Raw genomic sequence first — 18502 nt, 5'->3', positions numbered from 1 at the left:
GTGTGGTTTTCAGGTTCATCATTAGGGAAAAGAGATCGCTTACATCAAATATACACAAATAAATATATTTAACTTTTTTTTTTTGCTTTAGCAACCAATTTCAAAATGAACAAATAACAATGTTCCAAACAAATACATTTTTTAAACAAATAATAATAATAAATAACTTATTATTCTATTGAACTTTGTTTATCTGGATAAGTATTTTTTTTTCTTTCATATATTTTATTAAAGGGAACCTGTCATCAGTTTTTTGCCCCATAAGGCTACCTACCAATTCATGGAGAGGGTAACTGCTTAGTATTAAAATTGCACAGAAATAAGGCACTAGTCACACACACATGTAGGTGCACAGTGCCTGGCTTACAGTGATGGTCATACTATTAGATTTGGTCCTGGTCAACATGTGCTGCTCTGCTCACACTGCAGGCAGTGCTGGTGATAAGGGAGAAGTCAGTTTCAGTGGCTCTGGTGGGTAGAGTCACCAGGCTTGATCGGGCTGGAACTTGCAGTACTGCTGGCTGACTGTAGGGGTGTGTGCCTTCCAGCTAGTATCAGCTCCTGCTCCAGCCTATGGGAAGGCACCACACTCTTTTTATGTTTTTCAGTGTTCTTGGATCTTTGCCAGATATAGTCTTCTGTTGCTGTGAGCCACATCCTTCCTGGTACTGTGCACCTTGTTTTATATACCTCCTGCCTGCTGTTTTGTACCTCGCCTGACATCCCGGTTTTGAGCTCGGCCGTTTTTCTGGACATTCCCCCTGCCTTCCTATTTTGTACCTTGTTGACGTTCTGGTTTTGACCCTGCCTGGCGACTATCCCTGTCTCTGGACTGCAGCCTACCTTAGGCAGTGATCCCCTGGACCCTGCAGTAATTCCAAAGCCTTGTATAGAGGTTAAAGGGTTTCGGGGTACCTTGGGGTCCTGCTTAGTGGGTGGCTTGCTATTACACAAGCACAAGAGTGTTACTGTGGTTATTAAACCAGGTATTGGTACTTTTGTCAGTGTGGACAGGTGTCAAGTCCTATTGGAAAATGAAATTTGCATCTCCAAAAAGCTCGTCGGCACAGGGAAGCATGAAGTGCTGTAAAGTTTCCTGGTAGACGGCTGTGGTCTTGATAAAACACAGTGGACCTACACCAGCAGATGACATGGCTCCCCAAACCATCACTGATTATGGAAACTTCACACTAGACCTCAAGCAGCTTGGATTGTGGCCTCTCCACTCTTCCTCCAGACTTTGGGACCTTGATTTCCAAATTAAATGCAATTTTTTTTTTCATCTGAAAACAACACCTTGGACAACTGAGCAACAGTCCAGTTCTTTTTCTCCTTGACCAAGGTAAGATGCTTTTGACGTTGTCTATTGGTCCTGAGTGGCTTGACACAAGGAATGCGACACTTGTAGCCCATGTCCTGGATATGTCTGTGTGCGGTGGCTCTTGAAGCACTGGCTCCAGCAGCAGTCCACCCCTGGTGAATCTCCCCCAAATTTTTGAATTTCTTAACAATCCTATCAAGGCTGAGGTTATCCTGGTTGCTTGTGCACCTTTTTCTACCTCACTTTTTCCTTCCACTCAACTTTTCATTAATATGCTTGGATACAGCACTCTGTGAACAGCCAGCTTCTTTAGCAATGACCTTTTGTGGCTTACCCTCCTTGTGGAGTGTGTCAATGATTGCCTTCTGGACATCTTTCAAGTCAGCAGCCTTCCCCATGATTGTGTAGCCTACTGAACCAGACTAGGGGACCATTTTAAACGCTTAGGAAGCCTTTGCAGGTGTTTTGTGGTAATTATTCTAATTTCTGAGATAATGACTTTTAGCTTTTCATTGGCTGTAAGCCATAATCAGCAACATTAACAGAAATAAACACTTGAAAAAGATCCCTCTGTGTGTAATGACTCTATATAATATATGTGTTACCCTTTTTGTATTAAATTACTGAAATAAATTAACTTTTTGAGGATATTCTAATTTATTGAGATGTGCTTTTTACACATATATATATATATATATATATATATTGTGAGGTATCAACCGGCTGTATTACAAAGGGCCGGTATGTTTTGCAGAAGCGTGGGTGCTCTGCAATGTGAAGCTGGCTGGGACCTGTGGTTCCACAGGATTGCATTACATGCAGAGCCATGGAAGGGTGTGTGATGCTGATTACACACTCCTTACCACCTGTGGGTGTGGCTCCAGGGGTTAAAGCAATCCTGTCTCTGAACCTGGGAGAAGTGTGTCTAGGGCAGTCTAGTTAGAGACTAGCTCTAGACTTCCAGCGTGTATGCTGGGAGAGAGTGAGAGCAGAGCCGAGAGTTCTGCATGAAGTGTGTCTAGGGCAGTCTAGAGAGAGACTGGCTCTAGATGTCCAGTGTGTGGACTGGAAACAAGTGAGAGCAGAGCCAGGAGCTTTGGGTGTATCAGCCTGCATGGAGGCTGATCACAAGGCTCTGATATTGAGTCTGAGGTGAGTGCAGCCAGGCCAGGGCTGTAGGGCCGAATCTCTCCAGGAGGAGAGACAGACAGGGGTCTGCAGAGGGCCCTGGGTGCTGGAAGGAACCTTGGCTAGAGCTGTACGCTGGCAGGTGCCAGAGAGTGGGGAAGTTGCTAAACTTCCATTATGGACTTATTGTTTATGTTTGAGGGCAGTTTATGCTGAGTGTTTTTAATAAACTGCCAGAATTTTTATGAAGAGACTGTGTACGTGTGTTGCTGAAGCTACCTCACACCGCTGCAAGCGAGTGAAACCCCCCAAGTTGCAGGGCGCAACGTTACATATGGTGTCTCGAATGCGGGCATGCGGTCTGGTTGCTAGGGGCAACGCAGCCTGATTGCTAGGGGCAACGCAGCCTGGTTGCTAGGGGCAACGGCCTAGGACATATTCCTGTGGATACGGACTGCTTGCGGTGGATCGGCGGGTCCACGAAAATTTTTTGAAGCGGTTTGCGGTGGATCGGCGGGTCCACGAAAATTGTCTGCGCACTCAAGCAGCTGGCGGTGGATCGGCGGGTCCACGAACAGGGACAGCGCTCTCAAGCACCTGGCGGTGAATCAGCAGGTCGTTGGGGACCCGTGCTGCAGTGGCGAGAGTCCAGCGACTGGAGGTTCCAGGCCAGCCGGAATTGCGAGGCCCTGCTTGGTGAGCAGTGATACACCACAGGCTGGAGACCCTGGTTGTACGGGCGGTACAACCCGGAAAGGTTAGTGGTTCTCTAACCCCCCCCCTGTCTTTGACCACCGGGTATTACCCATTGGAGCGCCCCTCCTGTTCCTCTTTTCGTTGCAGCATGGAGGAGCTCCTGAACCAGCTGCTGCAGAGCCAGCAGCACCAACAGCATGTGCCTGGAGGTCCAGTGACAGCAGTGGGGGCTAAAAGCCAAAAAGAGGGAATGGTCCCTGCGGACGTTGTGGAGGAGCTGTACCAGTTCCTGGTCCAGGGACAGCAGGAGCTGTCAGTGTGTAGCGATGTCGCAGCCATGGACCAGTTTGAGCGTTCCCTTCGGGGGCCAGTATGGACACTGGGTGCCCAGGGAGACAAGGGCAAACGGTGTGAACTGGGGGCTAAGGACATTGCATGGAAACCGCAAAAGGGGGCGGAGTCCCAGAAGGGAATAGTTGCCCATAAGGGGGTGGTTGCCCATAAGGGGGTGGTTGCCCATAAGGGGGTGGTTGCCCATAAAGGGGTGGTTGCCCATAAGGGGGTGGAGTCCCATAAAGGGGTGGTTGCCCATAAGGGGATGGAGTCCCAGAAAGCGGTGGTCCCCCAAAAGGGTGCGGAGCATCCCAAATCCAAGGGTGAAGTGGCGCAGATGGACTGTTGCCAGGGACAACAGTGTTCATGCCACAAGTGTCCTGTTTGCAATATAGACCACCCATCCGACGAGAAGCCACGTCTGTGTTCCGTGGAAGTGGATGGGGAATCTGTAACAGGAGTCGTAGACTCAAGGAGCTTGGTGACCCTGGTGAGGGCCACCTCTGATGTCCACTTGATTCCTGGAAGGAAGATCCACGTCGGCTGCACCCACAGTATTGAGACAGAATACCCGGTCTCCAGCGTGGTCATTAAGACAGCCTGGGACAGTGGTTCTCATGATGTTGGAGTAGTCTCAGATTTACTGCACCCAATTATTATAGGTTGGGACTCTAAATTATTTGTGCACTTGTGGAAGCAGGGGGACGTATACGGTTGCTTGTGTAAGAGCCGGAACAGCCGAAAGGAAACCCCACCACGTTGGGAGGTGAAAAGGGGTCCTTGTTGTGCAGTTATGTGTGGTAAGGAGGAGATAGCACCTCCTAAAATTGACTGTCCTAAGTTAGGGGTGACCAAAGAAAATGATAGACGGACCCAACTTAGTGACATAAGGACTAAGGGAATAACCGATAGTGTGACCGTTAAAAACGGGGTAGCTCCAGAAAGGGAGGCAGACATCTGGTTAAGTGGGGACATGATAGTCCAGGATACCAGGGTGAGTGATGATGACTCCAGTAAAGACACTGACTCTAGAAAAGTGACACACGAGTACAGTGTGGTACAGATGGGCGAGAAGGGGAAAACTTCCTCCCGACGCCGAAGACGTAATAAGCGCCGAGAGGGGGCACAGTGTAGGCCGTCTGAGGGTGCAGAGAAAGTTACATGCCTGGTTAATGAAGACATGATGCTAATAACACCTGCTACGGTGGAGTCAGACGGTGATATCCTACAAAAGACTGAGGAATCAGAGATTGAACTGACACATTGTGACGACAGAAATCAGCGCGCTGCAAGTGCGGAGAAGGAGCCAACCAAGGACGTAATGGTGGTGGTCCCTATGATTTCAAAGTGTGAAGTTGATAGTCTGTCAGACGAGAGTGGTATAGGAAAGGGAATCCTAGAGAGTGTGGGGGAAGGAATAATCCCCAACAGTCGTGGTGAGCAGACTGGTGAACTACCAAGTGCTGCGGTGGATGACAGCGAATTTAGCCCCAAAACTCTAAAAGGAACAGAGTGCCATGTTGAAGGGTGTGACACCCAGGCTGAGGGTGGCACTGCAGAGACCCCAGAGGAAGGTGAAGATAATGCAGTGAAGACCCAAGAAACAGCTGGCGCTGAAGTGAAGAGAGCCTCTGAGGAGGTGAAGTCTGGACCAGAGGTCTCATCCAGGACTGGGAGCCTGCCTGACCTGCTTGGTAAAACTACGATGGAGGATATAGAGACGGTCATGGGTAAGAAGAGTAAGAAACCCAAATGTTCTGAAGCGGAGTTGGAAGAAGCCTCAGAAATAGTGTGTCGTAGACCAGAGAGGTCCGCAAATGAAGACTCATTCAAGAGGATGAGCAAAGACCATCTGCAACAAGAGATACTTCTTAGGCAGGCTACTGAGAGTCGAGTAAGGGAGCTGGAGAAAGAAGTGGCTGAGCTCCGAAGTCGCTTGGCAGAGTACCAGTCCAAGTCCCAGGGAGCCTTGGAGCAAATGGAGCAGCGAGTGTCAATCCTGACCAAACATGTTGAAGCAGGGGAGGCCCAAAGAGAGCTGACTTTGGAAGCTAAACTTGACAAGCATGTGGCAGGGATGAATGAGACTTCTGTAGTCAAGTGCATGGTGGATATACCTGAGGACTTAAGAGAAGCGTGTGCCACCGAGTGCATGCATGACGAATTTAAGAGAGCTGTGAAAGCGTGTGAGGTCTACTGTACCCCAGGGGCTGAACAGTTAGTGATATTGTCCACCAGTGAAATTACTGGGCAGCGGGTGGCTATTCTAAAGGACATGCACTTCAGATGTGTTCGTATGAAGTGGCAGGTCCAACTGCAAAAGGAAGAAGCCACTAGACAGCTAGAGTATAAAAGGAAAGCGCAGAGTCTGGCGGAAGATATTGTCCAAGTACCCCGGGCTCTGGTGGGGAGAGTCATTGGAAAAACCGGACGAGTCATGCAAGACATGGTGAATAAATCAGGATTGGTGAGATTAAGAATCCCTGCTGCTAATGAGAGCAAGATACCCAGGGAAGCTGGTATGGTTCCGTTCGTCTGTGTCGGGACTGTAGAGAGTCTTGGAAACATTCGAAGCCTTATTGAATATCGGGTACACCATGTACGTGACATGGAGCGGTTGAAGCAAGAAAACCTGAAAATTAAGGAGCAGCTTCGCCAACTGTGTGGGGGAGAGCAGCCGTCTTCCACCCGTTGTTCAGGGGAAAGAAGTGGAAGATGGCGTGTCAGTCCAGTAGTTCAGACGTGCGATAAAAGGAATCGCCGACAGAGTGGTAACCTACGATGTACTGTAGATAGTGGCCGCTATGAGCTTAGAGTTCCCGACAGTAGCCTTGGGGGTACTCGAGAAGGCCTAGGTTCGGACAAGACTGTAGGTTTGACTGGGGACATGTCTCTCTACTACGGTGACCCTGGGAGGGGGTCAGGGAGAGAACGGTCTGGAAATGGGACGTCCTTTAACCCTAGGTTGACAAGACAGAGTTTGGTGACAGTGTTGGGCGATGTCTCAGGGACTACTGCTCTTGGACGGCCCTCTCGACTGGTGGGGCATGGCAGCGGGGATGCCCTGTCTCGCGGCCCCAGGTCATTGGCAAGTGTTCTCCCCTACGGGTTTGAACAGAGGGGGAGGGTATGTGAGGTATCAACCGGCTGTATTACAAAGGGCCGGTATGTTTTGCAGAAGCGTGGGTGCTCTGCAATGTGAAGCTGGCTGGGACCTGTGGTTCCACAGGATTGCATTACATGCAGAGCCATGGAAGGGTGTGTGATGCTGATTACACACTCCTTACCACCTGTGGGTGTGGCTCCAGGGGTTAAAGCAATCCTGTCTCTGAACCTGGGAGAAGTGTGTCTAGGGCAGTCTAGTTAGAGACTAGCTCTAGACTTCCAGCGTGTATGCTGGGAGAGAGTGAGAGCAGAGCCGAGAGTTCTGCATGAAGTGTGTCTAGGGCAGTCTAGAGAGAGACTGGCTCTAGATGTCCAGTGTGTGGACTGGAAACAAGTGAGAGCAGAGCCAGGAGCTTTGGGTGTATCAGCCTGCATGGAGGCTGATCACAAGGCTCTGATATTGAGTCTGAGGTGAGTGCAGCCAGGCCAGGGCTGTAGGGCCGAATCTCTCCTGGAGGAGAGACAGACAGGGGTCTGCAGAGGGCCCTGGGTGCTGGAAGGAACCTTGGCTAGAGCTGTACGCTGGCAGGTGCCAGAGAGTGGGGAAGTTGCTAAACTTCCATTATGGACTTATTGTTTATGTTTGAGGGCAGTTTATGCTGAGTGTTTTTAATAAACTGCCAGAATTTTTATGAAGAGACTGTGTACGTGTGTTGCTGAAGCTACCTCACACCGCTGCAAGCGAGTGAAACCCCCCACGTTGCAGGGCGCAACGTTATAATATATATATATATATATATGGTATTGATTAATATTTTGTCCAAAGTATGCAAGCTTGCAACCCACGTCAAGGGTTTTCTTGTGAGTCCCTACACTAAAATTATTAGCAAAGCTACAGAAAGAGGAAATAAAATGAACCCCAAAAGTTTAAGAATTAACACAGCAAAAAAGGGCCACATTATTTACTTGGAAATGGGAAAGAAGGCACAAGCAATATTGAAGGACATGAACCAGGTGTTGTAGAATTGCATTTTGTTATGTTATTATCCAAGCAACTGGCTTTTGGCAGTATTGTATCTGCTCAAAAAAAACCAAGGACTATTCTTTGTTTTGCTGCTTGATAAAGAACAGTGGGAAGTCTATATTGAGCCTAAGTCAGCGTGGATGATGTAGTAAAACGTCCCCCAGGGATCTCTAGTAAAGGAAATGTGAAGTATAGAACAGGCTACATTGTATAGACATCAACAGAAGTGGTAAACCAAGGCAGGTCCATCACATATGCAGTATATTACCATTGAAAGCATTCCCCCACCAAAGCAGTTGGATAGCCAGGGACCATGTGCACCCCTCGTGAGTGACCATGTATCAGGTTAGGAGAATTTCATATGTAGATTCCATTACATTGAAGTTTGTGGAACAGGAATATATAGGATCCATGCATCATTCCAGTATACTCTTTCCTGTGCATCAACCAAATCTACCTCCCATTTAAATACTTTTCTGAGTATGATGTGATGAGAAATGCTGTTCAGTAGTGAATAGATGATGGAAATTGGACCTCTGGAGTCTGGAGATGATTGGCAAATGCATTCAAATGGCAAAGAGCATATTATGGATAAAAACCAGGCAGGTAACTTGATAACCAATGTATTTTTTGCATTAATCTGAAGTATTCTGAAGGAAAAATTGAATATTTTTTTCAGAACCTCAAAAGGACAAAGCCTGAAGAGAAAAAAAAATTGAGCTTTCTGAAAGCCATTTGCTTGTCACTACAAAAGGAGCTGTATGTAGTTGTCGGCATCAGGTAGGAAAGCCCTATATTGCCAGATATATTGAAGATGAAAATAAGAAGATAAAAGATTGCATTGACTTTAGGTGCAACCCAGAATTCATAGGGAACCTGTCACGTCTCCTATGCCCTCCAAGCCAGAAACATTCTTACCTACTGTATATGCTCAAATTCTCCAATATGAATGTTTAAAAAAAGACTGATAAACTGAACTGTTCCTATGCTAATTAGGGCCTTGACTAGTTGAAGGTGCATTGTTTCCACAGACTAGTCGGCCCTCTTTCAGTGTTATCATAAGCTGCTATGGGATCAGTTCATCGCCGGTTTAGCCAATAAATTCCTAAGGAACAAATTGCAAGAGATGGACTGAGACCACATCTGACCTGATGTTTTATAATTATATACCTTGCCGCCGTAGAGCGAGAGAAAGAGTCCCTGTCTGTGGTTGAGAAAACCATGAATAGTGCTCAGGTGATCGGAAGCAGGAAAGGGTCAGAGGATGCAGAGACTCTAAAGGACATGGTTCAAGCTCTGAGAAACAAATTGAGAGACCTACGGCTGGAAATATCCCAGATTCAGAGAAGATAGATTCAAACCCTCCATGAACGGCTGACCCATGTGTTCCGACTTGGATGCGGTGGCAGAATGGAACAACTGTGATTGGTTCCCAGAGTTTTGGAAGACCCCTCTGCCACAATTGTCAATAACCCGTTCATGTTGCCAGGGATTGTGATGCCATGCCTGAGCCAGAGAGAATAGCGCAAGCTTTAAATGACTGCTCACTCATCTCTTGCTCTGTTGATTGTGTGATACTGGAAAAGAACCGCATGACAACTGGTATATATATATAGTCCTCACCCTGGGCCTCATCCTGTTATATATGGTCCTCATCCTGGTAAATATGGTCTCCATCCTGATATGTATGGTCCTCATCCTGGTATATATGTCCCCATCCTGGCAAACCTGGTTCCCTCTCCTGGCATACATGGTCCCCATCCTGGTATATATGTCCTCGTCCAGGCATATTTGTCCCAGTCCTGGTATACAAGGTCCCCATTGTGACATACATGGTACATATGGTCGTCCTCCTGGTATATATGGTCCTCTACCTGGTATATATGGTCCTCATCTTGGTGTACATGGTCCCCGTTCTAGTATATATGTCCCTGTTCTGTCTCTAGTCGCATAATTAAAACAAACAAACCCCATTCTACTCACCTTCCCTCTGATCCCACATCTCCCGGTGTCCTCTGTAGTCAGCGTGCAGTGGCCAGCAGCTGACACAGGAGTGTGCGCCATGGTGCATAACGTCACTGTCATGCGCGGCCCCCAGTCATGGTACGGACGTCAGCTGCCAGCCACTGTTTGTCCGGCAGCATGTATTGCACTGCAGGGATCCAACGGGTCTCTGGTGATGCATTTTAGCTGGATGTGCACCTTTTTCTACCACACTTTTTCCTTCCACTCAACTTTTGGATGTTCTTTTATTGGAGACAAAACTGAACAGAAACTCCCCAAATCCTCCTCAAATACTTAAAACGTGGTTCTGGTGATGTATTAATGTATCGATGGTGATTCTGGTGATGTATTCATGTAAGTATCCCTTTAAAAAATGTTGTGGCCCTTGGGATTTGTATAGTATAGCAATGTGACCTTAGGACCAAAAAATGTTGTGCACTCCTGATTTAAAGTAACAAAATGTATTGCTCATTTATGGTTTTTCACACGTTTTGGGACCTTGTTCCTTACATTGAAGGAGTAAATTTTCCTTTAACGAAGTACAAACTGTAACTGCTGTTTATACAGCTGTAAAGTTTCTTAGGTTTCGGCAGGATACAATGAGTGCAGAGGTAACCCACCGCAATCTGTAGTTATCGTCTGACAAGGTATCTTGTTACACCTTAGGAATTAACATATAGTATTCTAGTCTTTTACTTCAGACAGTCTCCTGGCTCAAAATCATCCTCATAGTTTTCCAAAAGCAAGCCTGAGCGATCAGAAAATAATTCTCTTTTAATGTGATCCTCTACGAGGGAGTTTACTTATCAGATCTGTTGCAGAGTCTGAAACCACAGGCCTTGACAGATCGCTCATGTTAGGCCATATTATTTCATTCATCATCCTCTGTCTGGGCATGGCTTTACACATTAGACATGGATGCTTGTGCTCCAGATTCCAAATTGTAAGGAACTGTTAACCTTTCACTAAAACATGTGAACACTTTAAACATAATGGACTCCTTAAAACACTACTACAGTGGGGTTTTTTTTTTTTTGTATTTCACGGCCGGAGTGGTACTTTAAATCTATATTCCTTGCCCCTGGTCTTATACTCACCCTCTGGTGTCTTCATCTGTTACCTGTACCTTTCCCATCTGTCTTCTCCAGGTTGTGACCTGCCGGAAGTTCCAGTGTTTCAGGTAGTGCTCTGGAGTTCACTCCTCAATGCAAGTCTATGAGAGCCTTGTTCTGGCCTCGTTCTGGCTCTCATAGACTTTTATTGAGCGCATGTGACGTAGCTTCCTACTTCCGCCGATCACAAGATTGCACTGCGGAATTGGAACTTCGCCAGAAAAAGGTGTCAAGGTTAGAGGATGAAAATAAAGGGTGCTTTACACGCTGCGACATCGCTAACGATATATCGTCGGGGTCACGGTGCTTGTGACGCACATCCGGCGTCGTTAGCGACATCGCAGCGTGTGACAGCTAGGAGCGACGATCAACGATCACAAAAACGTCAAAAATCGTTGATCGTTGACACGTCGCTCCTAATTATAATGTCGTTGGTGTTTCATTCCGCAGGTTGTTTGTCGTTCCTGCAGCACCACACATCGCTGCGTGTGACACCACAGGAACGACGAACATCATCCTACCTGCGTCCACCGGAAAGGAGGAAGGAAGGAGGTGGGCTTCATGTTCCTGCCGCTCATCTCCTCCCCTCCTATTCTATTGGGTGGCCGTTTTGTGACGCCGAATGCACCTCCCCTTTGAAGGAGGGATTTTGTTCGGCGGCCACAGCAGCGTCGCTGAACATATATGTGCGTGTGACGCTGCCGTAGCGATATTCTTCGCCACGGCAGCGATCACCACGTCGCACGAACGACGGGTGCGGGTGCTATCGCTTGCAACATTGCTAGCGATGTCGCAGCGTGTAAAGCACCCTTAAGGCCGGGGTTATAGAAGAAGGAAAGATCCAGCGAGCCAAATTTGTGATGAATAAAAAATCTTTTTCTTTATTTCAAATGTAAATTAAAAAATCTTTTCAATAGCAGCATAGTACAAATACATGCAGAGATGAAAAATTACTGCTGTAGAGCGCACGGCAAGACGCGTTTCGGCTAAACCTAAGGCCGGGGTTAGGTGACTTAGATTTAAAGCTGGAGTGATGCTTTAAGTATGATGCAAAAAAAATGTGCTGCAAAGTTATAAAGCTGCAGTCTCTACTGCAGCCCAACATAAGCACTTAGCACTAAAAATCTTCTTTTCTAAATGTTAGATTAAAAATGACAGCCCTGTTGCTATTGGCTAAAGCACTTGGACATCTCTGGAAAATGTTAATATTTGCAATACTCTTACTTGTATTGGTGAAAGCTCACAAGCCTAGCAGAGCTGTATACAAAAGTTAGAAAAAGTAACTATATAACTATGCAAGTGCAGAACTGTACTGAAAACAAAAAAAGGATTTTGGCGCAGACAAGCCAGAAACGAGGACGGGATCCTTTATTATTTAGATAGGCAAAATGGAGGATGATTAGCGGTTCAATGCGTTGTCCCAAAATCAAACACATTACCTACTGCAGCGATGCAATTAGTATACACAAGATGAGGTTGCAGAAACAAGGGTTATGCTTTATTTACAGGCAATATATACAACAACTGTGCAAGTGATTTTTGAGGAATATTATGCAGAAACAGTGACACTTTACAAGCTTCAGGTTATAGCTGGGGTGGGCCAAAAGCACGTCGCCCAAACTATCACAAACAAGAGAATGTATGTCCGAAATAATCAAAGTAGATCAATAACCATGCTATGCTACAACCTAACTGGCCTCTGCTAACAGGGCCACGTGGATGCCGCACTCTGGCTACTGAGGCCTACGTTATACCCTACAAAGTGCGCACAATGATTTGGACTTATGGTACCACTGCAGGGGAATCAGTCCAACTTCTGGGGGTTTCGGGCCCTGTGTATTCGTTGGCGCGCACTTCTCCAAGCGGGGCAGGGGAAACTCCTCTGTCGTGGACCTGGTCTCTCTATCAGCTCCTCAACTGGGCTTCGTCGACCTTGGGGACGTCTTCTCCTCAGTTCAGTATTCACACCACTGCGACCAGGGGTCACCCACGGTCTGGCTCATGGTAAGGTTCTTATGCCGGTCTCACACTTTCCCTGACACACTAGTCTTAAAGGCTCCCACACCAGCAGGTTTCTTCCTTGCTATCACTCGCAACACACATCGGCTCCTCTGACCCCGCCTTAGACTCTCCATGCCTCTTCTTTCATTTTCCCACACTTACAGGCCGAGCTAAACCAAGAAGTTAGCTAGGGGAGGGGAAAGGAAGTGCTGGCTCAGTCGGCCAGTCCATAAAAAGAGGAACAGGCGTACTGTCTCTTAAAGGCAAAGTATTCCCTTTATTTGTAGGGGCAGTCCTCTACAATACGTTTTGGAAAAATATGACTGATGGGCCCTGAGACCCATTCACACATGCATTCTACTGTTTTATTTGTTCTCTACTGAAATCTGTTCCAGTCCATAGTGAAAGAATGGAGCAATAACACAGATGTTCTTCCTACAGTCTATTTATTATTATTATTATTTATTATTATAGCGCCATTTATTCCATGGCGCTTTACAAGTGAGAGAGGGTATATGTACAACAATCATTGTACAAGACAGACTGGTATAGGAGGAGAGAGGACCCTGCCCGCGAGGGCTCACAGTCTACAGGGAATGGGTGATGGTACAATAGGTGAGGACAGAACTGGTTGCACAGTGGTCTACTGGACTGAGGGCTATTGTAGGTTTTAGGCTTGTTGGAAGAGGTGGGTCTTGAGGTTCCTCTTGAAGCTTTCCACGGTAGTGGAGAGTCTGATGTGCTGAGGTAGAGCGTTCCAGAGTATGGGGTATGCACGGGAGAAATCTTGTACACGATTGTGGGAAGAGGAGATAAGAGAGGCGCAGAGAAGGAGATCTTGTGAGGATCTGAGGTTGCGTGCAGGTAGGTACCAGGAGACTAGGTCACAGATGTAGGGAGGAGACAGGTTGTGCATGGCTTTGTATGTCATGGTTAATGTTTTGAACTGGAGTCATTGGGCGATGGGAAGCCAGTGAAGGGATTGTCAGAGTGGCGAGGCTGGGGAGTAGCGAGGGGAGAGGTGGATTAAGCGGGCCGCAGAGTTTAGGATAGATTGGAGGGGTGCAAGAGTGTTGGAAGGGAGGCCAGAGAGCAGGAGGTTGCAGTAGTCGAGGCGGGAGATGATGAGGGCATGCACTAATGTTTTTGCTGATTCTTGGTTAAGGAAAGCACGGATCCGGGAGATGTTTTTGAGTTGTAATCGGCATGAGGTGAAGAGAGCTTGGATGTGTGGCTTGAAGGATAGAGTAGAGTCGAGGGTTACTCCAAGGCAACGAGCTTGTGAGACTGGGGAGAGTGAGCAACCATCAAGTTTGATGGAAAAGCTTGTTGGAGGAGATGAGTGAGGAGGAGGAAAGACAATGAACTCTGTTTTGTCCATGTTAAGCTTTAGGAATCACGCAGAGAAGAAGGAGGAGATAGCAGACAGACATTGTGGAATTTTGGTTAGTAGAGAGGTAACGTCAGGTCCAGAGAGGTAGATCTGTGTGTCATCGGCATAGAGATGATACTGGAAGCCGTGGACTCTATGAGCTGTCCCAGGCCGAAGGTGTAGATGGAGAACAGCAGGGGTCCAAGAACTGAGCCTTGGGGGACACCGACAGATAGGGGGTGAGATGAGGAAGTGGTGTGAGAATGGGAGACGCTGAAAGTTCGGTCGGTTAGGTATGAGGAGATCCAAGATAGGGCCAAGTCTGTGATGCCCAGAGATGAGAGAATCTGTAGTAGGAGGGAATGGTCTACTGTGTCGAAGGCAGAGGACAGGTCCAGGAGGAGGAGGATAGAGTAGTGTCGCTTGGCTTTGGCGGTTAGTAGATCATTAGTGACTTTAGTTAGGGCAGTTTCAGTGGAATGATGCGGTCGGAAGCCAGATTGTAGCTGGTCAAAGAGGGAGCAGGAGGAGAGGTGTGAGGACAATTCAAGATGGACATGCTGTTCCAGTAGTTTTGAGGCGTAGGGGAGAAGGGATATGGGGTGATAGTTTGACACAGAGGATGGGTCAAGGGAGGGCTTTTTGAGGATGTGGTGTAATAGAGGCATGTTTAAAGCATGAAGGAAATACACCAGTTGTTAGTGATAGGTTGAAGAGATGGGTTAAGGCTGGGATGAGGACTGCGGTGATGTTGGGGATGAGGTGCGATGGGAGCGGGTCCAGTGCACAGGTGGTTAGATGTGATCTTGAGAGTAGAGTGGAGAGATTGTTTTCTGTCATGGTGGAGAAGCTGGATTTGGAGGAAGAGGGATGAGTAGCTATGATGAGGGGCTGTGGTGATTGTGGGCCAAAGCTTGCTCTGATGTTGTCAATCTTCTGCTTGAAGAAAGAGGCAAAGTCTTCAGCTGAGAGGAGAGGAGAGGGAGGTGGTGCCGGAGGACGGAGGAGAGAATTGAAAGTGTTGAATAGCTGTTTAGGGTTGTGAGAGAGAGAAGATATGAGGGATGAGAAGTAGGTTTGTTTTGCAGCAGTGAGTGTGGACTTGAAAGTGGTGAGGGACTCTTTATATGCAATGAAGTGCTCAGTGGAATGAGACCTCTTCCATCTGCGCTCAGCAATTCTGGAAGCCCGTCTTAGTTCTTTAGTCTACCTCGTGTGCCAGGGTTGCCTGTTGATTGTGCGGGTTTTGGTGTGTGTGAGGGGGGCAGCTGATTCGAGAGCTGCAGAGATTGTAGTGTTGTATAAAGTTGCAGCGGCATCTGCATCATGTAGAAATGTAATGTCTGTGAGGGGGAGAAGGGACTGAGAAAGGGCGTGTAAATCAATGTGTTTGATATTTCTGCGAGGGTGTGGAAGTTTGTGGAGGGGGGGTTGCATACTTGGAGAAGAGAGGGAAGAGAATGTGAGTAGGTTGTGGTCAGACAGGGGGAGAGGTGAGTTAGAGAGGTTAGATAGGGAACAGAGGCGAGTGAAGATGAGGTCCAGCGTGTGGCCATCTTTGTGAGTAGCTGCAGAAGACCATTGGGTGAGGCCAAAAGAGTAAGTGAGTGTTAGAAGTTTGGAGACAGATGAGTGGGAAGTGTCAATGGGGATGTTGAAATCACCCATGATGATGGTGGGGATGTCGGTGGAAAGGAAGTGTAGTAGCCAGGTGGTGAAATGGTCAAAAAAGGCAGTGGCTGGCCCTGGAGGGCGGTAAATGACAGCCAGTTGAAGGTTGGAGGGGGCGTAGATGCGTACGGAGTGCACCTCAAAAGAGGGAAGAGTAACAGAGGGTGGTAGTGGAATTGGTGTAAAGGAGCATTGGTCGGACAGGAGCAAACCAACTCCTCCACCATGCTTGTTACTGGGGCGGGGGGCGTGAGACAGTTGGAGACCGCCATAAGAGAGTGCAGCAGGAGAGGCTGTGTCAGAGGGGGTGAGCCAGGTTTCTGTGATGGCGAGGAAGGAGAGTTTATTAGTGATGAAAAGATCATGAATGTAGGATAGTTTGTTGCAGACAGAGCGAGCGTTCCATAGAGCTCCTGTTAGTGGGACTGGGGGGAGCGGGGGCTGGGTGAATGGGTATGAGGTTTGCGAGGTTGCGGAAATTTGTGTTAGGTTGTTGAAAAGAGGGTTTGAAGTGACAATAGGGATGTGGTGAGGAGAACCAGGATTTGGAGCAATATCCCCAGCAGTGAGGAGAAGCAGTGAGAGTGTTAGTAAGTGGGAGCAGGAGAGGCCATGAGATGGGCGTGTGTGTCTGGAGACACTGGGTGAAATGTGGAGGAAAATATCTGAGGGGAAGATAAGATGGGTGGGGAGGATGGAGGGAGAGATGAATAGTTCATTACTGGCTTTAGGGATCAGAGGGGGCTGTAAAAAGTGAAGTATTATAGGGGTGAAAGTAAAGAAAAACACAAACATTGTTTACAGTGACTATGTATGCAGTTACCTTCCGGTCACTTCCGGCCCAATTCTGGCCTAATTCAATGCATCATACTTATATGGTGCATACTTGTCATGGTGCAGACAGTCTGGGGCAGACTTTTAGTTGCCCCAGTATATACACAAGTGCACTCAGCTGTGAAGGGGTGGGGTACGAGAATAACCCCTTGATCACTCAATCAAAAAAAACAGATGCAGCTTCACATAGGCAAAATAAACAAAGGTCATAAAAGGAGGGTGCAAAACAGGGGAAGAAAGATCACACAGATGCTGGAGGATGTCAGGAAGATATTGAAGCAAAGAAAGAACAGGTCAGATATAGTGCAAAAGTAGAGTGCATAAATTGACATACCAGGTATTAGAACACAGCAGAGCCAAGGGAAGTGGAGATTTCACATAGGACACAGGACCACTGTTCTCATCATCATTGTGGGTCCCAGCAATTGAGCCTCAACTATCCTGTATGTTAATATGTTTAGATTTTTGGCATCAATCCCCCTTTAACACATAATATTCATGTTACGGGGTGGTTACATTAGCTGTTTTTGTGTTCCAAATGGTCATTGTCAATAATCTTACAGTCTAATCACCCTTTAAGTTATAACTTTATAAGTGCCTGAATACACTACTTAAAATTTCTAAAGCATATTAGTGATATGCTGAGGTCATACCCATGTGACCAGAAGGGACGGGGCCTCAGCCAACAAAGCTGGATACCACGTCACATGGGTATGACCTCACACAGGTCCTGCAAGAGACAAAGTGAATCGTTTGTATAATACTTATGCTAATTCTAACAGGGGGAGGGAATAAGTATGACTACCCCCCCAGATATTATCTGACCCTCAGCTGTTGTCACTCAAGAAGCTGCCGATTTTATAAACTTTACTTTCTTGGGTTTCAAAACCTATACATCCGAGATGACCACTAAAGGTATGCAGAGAATCAGCCTGATAGTGCCAGTATAGCACTGGGTTTAGGTTATATAGGAAAATCCAGGTGATTGGTTCCCTTTAAGTGCAGACTGTCATCTCTAGAGACAAAAAGTTCTGAGAAGGAAAAACAGAGCACTGCTCAACATCAAACCCGTCTTGCTAGGGCAATATTCACACCTGACGTGTGATTGCAATTTCCATCAACTATCCGGATGATTTGGCAGATCCTTTCTGCTGCAATACCGTGGTGCTCATTCTAAGATGCAGAACAATCCGAGAATAGTATATAGGAGAAACGAAGGCACTCACCGGTTTTTGCTGTGCAGAGAAGGTGGCGGTTACATGCTGTGGCAGCGGGGAGTGGGTAAGACAGAACAACGCGTCAGACGACGGCTGTTTTGCACTCTCTCTTCAAAGAAAGAGTGCGAAACGGCCGTCGTCTGACGTGCTCTGCGGCACGGTGGCTCAGTGGTTAGCACTGCAGTCTTGCAGTGCTGGGGTCCTGGGTTTGAATCCCACCAAGGACAACATCTGCAAGGAGTTTGTATGTTCTCCCCGTGTTTGCATGGGTTTCCTCCGAGTTCTCCGGTTTCCTCCCACACTCCAAAAAAACCATACAGATAGGGAATTTAGATTGTGAGCCCCAATTGGGACAGTGTTCCTGATGTATGTAAAGCGCTGCGGAATATGTTAGTGCTATATAAAAATAAAGATTTATTTTATATATTTTTTTATTTTTACCACTAAGAAAACTTGGCATCTTCTTATTGGCTCTCGTAGGAGTCACTGCTACCAACACTCCGCAGATAGAGCCACCAGTCAATGTCTGCTCATTATCCCCCCTTCTACTTGAGCAAAAATAGTCCCTCTCTTTTTATATGGACCACTGTCTGGCACATAGCCTAATTAGCATTGCACAGTAGCCATAGAAAACTTTCCATGGTCACTTTGCCTGTCTGAACTAATAGCAAATAATAGCAAAAC

The sequence above is a fragment of the Anomaloglossus baeobatrachus genome, chromosome 3, assembly GCF_048569485.1.
Source record: "Anomaloglossus baeobatrachus isolate aAnoBae1 chromosome 3, aAnoBae1.hap1, whole genome shotgun sequence".
Classification (NCBI taxonomy): domain Eukaryota; kingdom Metazoa; phylum Chordata; class Amphibia; order Anura; family Aromobatidae; genus Anomaloglossus; species Anomaloglossus baeobatrachus.
This window is presented reverse-complemented; position numbering follows the sequence as displayed.